Source organism: Schistocerca serialis, unplaced genomic scaffold (assembly GCF_023864345.2).
Source record: "Schistocerca serialis cubense isolate TAMUIC-IGC-003099 unplaced genomic scaffold, iqSchSeri2.2 HiC_scaffold_1218, whole genome shotgun sequence".
In the NCBI taxonomy this organism is placed as follows: Eukaryota; Metazoa; Arthropoda; class Insecta; order Orthoptera; family Acrididae; genus Schistocerca; species Schistocerca serialis.
The window spans coordinates 42,501-47,500 of NW_026047423.1; the positions used below are offsets into that span (position 1 = coordinate 42,501).

At 52.3% G+C, this 5,000-nt stretch overlaps 1 non-coding gene across 1 annotated transcript in view; it reads right to left on the reverse strand.

Annotated features, from left to right (window-relative positions):
- LOC126435769 (small subunit ribosomal RNA) overlaps positions 1 to 1,058 on the reverse strand; it is a 1,909-nt gene extending 851 nt beyond the window's left edge. The window contains exon 1 of the ribosomal RNA XR_007580183.1: positions 1 to 1,058. This exon is cut by the window's left edge and continues 851 nt beyond it. This is a non-coding gene — a ribosomal RNA (small subunit ribosomal RNA).
- Positions 1,059 to 5,000: the final 3,942 nt, after the last annotated feature.

Below are 5,000 nucleotides of genomic sequence, written 5' to 3' on the forward strand. Positions count from 1 at the left end.
AAACATACTTGGCAAATGCTTTCGCTTCTGTTCGTCTTGCGACGATCCAAGAATTTCACCTCTAACGTCGCAATACGAATGCCCCCGCCTGTCCCTATTAATCATTACCTCGGGTTCCGAAAACCAACAAAATAGAACCGAGGTCCTATTCCATTATTCCATGCACACAGTATTCAGGCGGGCTTGCCTGCTTTAAGCACTCTAATTTGTTCAAAGTAAACGTGCCGGCCCACCGAGACACTCAATAAAGAGCACCCTGGTAGGATTTCAACGGGGTCCGCCTCGGGACGCACGAGCACGCACGAGGCGGTCGCACGCCTTCGGCTCGCCCCACCGGCAGGACGTCCCACGATACATGCCAGTTAAACACCGACGGGCGGTGAACCAACAGCGTGGGACACAAATCCAACTACGAGCTTTTTAACCGCAACAACTTTAATATACGCTATTGGAGCTGGAATTACCGCGGCTGCTGGCACCAGACTTGCCCTCCAATAGATACTCGTTAAAGGATTTAAAGTGTACTCATTCCGATTACGGGGCCTCGGATGAGTCCCGTATCGTTATTTTTCGTCACTACCTCCCCGTGCCGGGAGTGGGTAATTTGCGCGCCTGCTGCCTTCCTTGGATGTGGTAGCCGTTTCTCAGGCTCCCTCTCCGGAATCGAACCCTGATTCCCCGTTACCCGTTACAACCATGGTAGGCGCAGAACCTACCATCGACAGTTGATAAGGCAGACATTTGAAAGATGCGTCGCCGGTACGAGGACCGTGCGATCAGCCCTAAGTTATTCAGAGTCACCAAGGCAAACGGACCGGACGAGCCGACCGATTGGTTTTGATCTAATAAAAGCGTCCCTTCCATCTCTGGTCGGGACTCTGTTTGCATGTATTAGCTCTAGAATTACCACAGTTATCCAAGTAACGTGGGTACGATCTAAGGAACCATAACTGATTTAATGAGCCATTCGCGGTTTCACCTTAATGCGGCTTGTACTGAGACATGCATGGCTTAATCTTTGAGACAAGCATATGACTACTGGCAGGATCAACCAGGGAGCTGCGTCAACTAGAGCTGAGCAGCCGGCCGCCCGGGAGTGTGTCCCGGGGGCCCGCGCGAACACGCAAGCGTCCGCTCAATTATTCTGCAAACAGGAGGAGGCTGAGCTCCCCTGCACAACACACCTCGAAACCCTCTCAGGTCCCGGCGGCGCGCAGCGCCGTCCTAAGTACTTGGTCGGGTTCGAGAGAGGCGCAATCGCCCGGAGTTAGGCGAGTAGACGCTTTAGGTGCGACCACCCGTGCTCCCAACTGAGCTTGCCGCTGCCGACAGAGGCCCGGGAGCGTGCTGTCGTGGCATTGCCGGCGGGAGACAACACGCGCCACCTACGGTGACCGGCAGCTCCAACGCCAGCGCCACAGAAGGACAAAAGCCCTACTTGGGTGCCGAAGCGAACTCTCCCAGCACAGCGCACGCGCCAACACGTCCGCACAGCTGCGATACAAACCACCTGCGAGAACCGCTGGGGCGACCGAGCAGCAGACGGCGTCGCGGCGCCGAGCGCCGGGCGGCGGCGCATCCTCAGCGCACAAAGTCCTCAATCGGACCAGCACACTGCAGATGGCCACCGCGCTTCGCACCGGGCCCGCGAGGACCTACTTTGGCCGCAAGGCGCCGCGAGCAGGGGGCGCCGGCGCGCAGCTGCGCCGCCTGCCGCGTCCGTCGGCCGGCGCGCCTGCCACCGGCCGCCCCCACCAGCCGGCTGTAGCGCGTGCGCCCACGCACCGCGCTGCCAGCACGCCGGGCGGCCCCCCCTCACCGGCCGGGGACGGTCCCACCCAGCCACCGCCGCGTATCGCCTCACACCCAGATCCCCTTTCACGTTCGTGGGCATGGTGGGTCCCCTTTCACGTTCGTGGGCATGGTGGGTATCCCTGAAACAACCGGTTAATAGCTCGACCGATCGTCGCCAACACTGATTCACCTCTAGCGAGAACAACCGCACCACAACGGGTTACCGGTTGTTCATTTGCGTAACGTCACCAGCAAACGTACACGTCCATCGCCATTTGCAACGAGTATTGCATGCCTGTGTCAGGTGTCACAACACACTACGTCTGCCCACATAGACGCAACAACATGTGCACGCCTAGAGAACACGTGGAAGGTAGACCCCGTACGTATGCGGTGTCCATTGCGCGAACGACTGTCAGCCCGCCTCTGCAGCATGTCGCAGATGTGGAACGCGGTGCAACATGCTATCACGGTGTGTGAGAAGAGACGACTACGTCCGAATACACGCTCCACTACATCAACAGACTGCTCATGCTGATCGCCATCCAGGGCGTCCGTTCCTCCCACACGTCTGTATGGCGTACCACACTGCAATCCAGCTCTTATAGGGAGACGACACGTAGCTGCGTGCACAATATTTGGACTGTATGGTCCGCCGTTGCTAGGCGCTGTCGTCATACGGTCACATGGGCCACGATGTATCATTCAGTACATACGGAGCAATGTGCAGTACAGTTTGTGGGTTTTGCGTACATCGGCGGACAGGTGACAGGCCGTACCACAACGTAGGCTGAGTACGTCGGCATGCGAAGGGCATTGAACATGCAAACTTCTCACCGACCAGCTTGCGAAGGCAGGGGGGAAGGGGGGGGGGCATGTACGTCCTGCTGCTATCCACACTACAGTGTATAGCAGGAGCATGTGGAAAGTCAGCAACACCTGCAAGGTGTTTAACATGACGCGATACACAGGGGACCGGGCAGTGCGAGTAGCGAACTATATTGCGAGGGTTGCGGTTAGGCAACACTACACTACTTTAACGGGTTGCATAACAATTACAGAGCAGGTTCAGCGACAACGTGCGTCAGGTTAAGGCGCAATATAGTTTAGGTTACGGCGCACTTTAGGTTAGGTTAAGGCACATTATAGGTTAGGTTAAGGCACAACATGGGTTACGTTAAGGCACAACATGGGTTACGTTAAGGCACAACATGGGTTAGGTTAAGGCACAACATGGGTTAGGTTAAGGCACAACATGGGTTAGGTTAAGGCACAACATGGGTTAGGTTAAGGCACAACATGGGTTAGGTTAAGGCACAACATGGGTTAGGTTAAGGCACAACATGGGTTAGGTTAAGGCACAACATGGGTTAGGTTAAGGCACAACATGGGTTAGGTTAAGGCACAACATGGGTTAGGTTAAGGCACAACATGGGTTAGGTTAAGGCACAACATGGGTTAGGTTAAGGCACAACATGGGTTAGGTTAAGGCACAACATGGGTTAGGTTAAGGCACAACATGGGTTAGGTTAAGGCACAACATGGGTTAGGTTAAGGCACAACATGGGTTAGGTTAAGGCACAACATGGGTTAGGTTAAGGCACAACATGGGTTAGGTTAAGGCACAACATGGGTTAGGTTAAGGCACAACATGGGTTAGGTTAAGGCACAACATGGGTTAGGTTAAGGCACAACATGGGTTAGGTTAAGGCACAACATGGGTTAGGTTAAGGCACAACATGGGTTAGGTTAAGGCACAACATGGGTTAGGTTAAGGCACAACATGGGTTAGGTTAAGGCACAACATGGGTTAGGTTAAGGCACAACATGGGTTAGGTTAAGGCACAACATGGGTTAGGTTAAGGCACAACATGGGTTAGGTTAAGGCACAACATGGGTTAGGTTAAGGCACAACATGGGTTAGGTTAAGGCACAACATGGGTTAGGTTAAGGCACAACATGGGTTAGGTTAAGGCACAACATGGGTTAGGTTAAGGCACAACATGGGTTAGGTTAAGGCACAACATGGGTTAGGTTAAGGCACAACATGGGTTAGGTTAAGGCACAACATGGGTTAGGTTAAGGCACAACATGGGTTAGGTTAAGGCACAACATGGGTTAGGTTAAGGCACACCATGGGTTAGGTTAAGGCACACCATGGGTTAGGTTAAGGCACACCATGGGTTAGGTTAAGGCACAACATGGGTTAGGTTAAGGCACAACATGGGTTAGGTTAAGGCACAACATGGGTTAGGTTAAGGCACAACATGGGTTAGGTTAAGGCACAACATGGGTTAGGTTAAGGCACAACGTAGGTTAGGTTAAGGCACAACGTGGGTTAGGTTAAGGCACAACGTGGGTTAGGTTAAGGCACAACGTGGGTTAGGTTAAGGCACAACGTGGGTTAGGTAAAGGCACAACATGGGTTAGGTTAAGGCACACCATGGGTTAGGTTAAGGCACAACATGGGTTAGGTTAAGGCACAACATGGGTTAGGTTAAGGCACAACATGGGTTAGGTTAAGGCACAACATGGGTTAGGTTAAGGCACAACATGGGTTAGGTTAAGGCACAACATGGGTTAGGTTAAGGCACAACATGGGTTAGGTTAAGGCACAACGTAGGTTAGGTTAAGGCACAACGTGGGTTAGGTTAAGGCACAACATGGGTTAGGTTAAGGCACAACATGGGTTAGGTTAAGGCACAACATGGGTTAGGTTAAGGCACAACATGGGTTAGGTTAAGGCACAACATGGGTTAGGTTAAGGCACAACATGGGTTAGGTTACGGCACAACATGGGTTACGTTACGGCACAACATGGGTTACGTTACGGCACAACATGGGTTACGTTACGGCACAACATGGGTTACGTTACGGCACAACATGGGTTACGTTACGGCACAACATGGGTTACGTTACGGCACAACATGGGTTACGTTACGGCACAAATTAGGTTAGGTTACGGCACAAATTAGGTTAGGTTAAGGCACAAATTAGGTTAGGTTAAGGCACAAATTAGGTTAGGTTAAGGCACAAATTAGGTTAGGTTAAGGCACAAATTAGGTTAGGTTAAGGCACAAATTAGGTTAGGTTAAGGCACAAATTAGGTTAGGTTAAGGCACGATATAGGTTAGGTTAAGGCACGATATAGGTTAGGTTAAGGCACGATATAGGTTAGGTTAAGGCACGATATAGGTTAGGTTAAG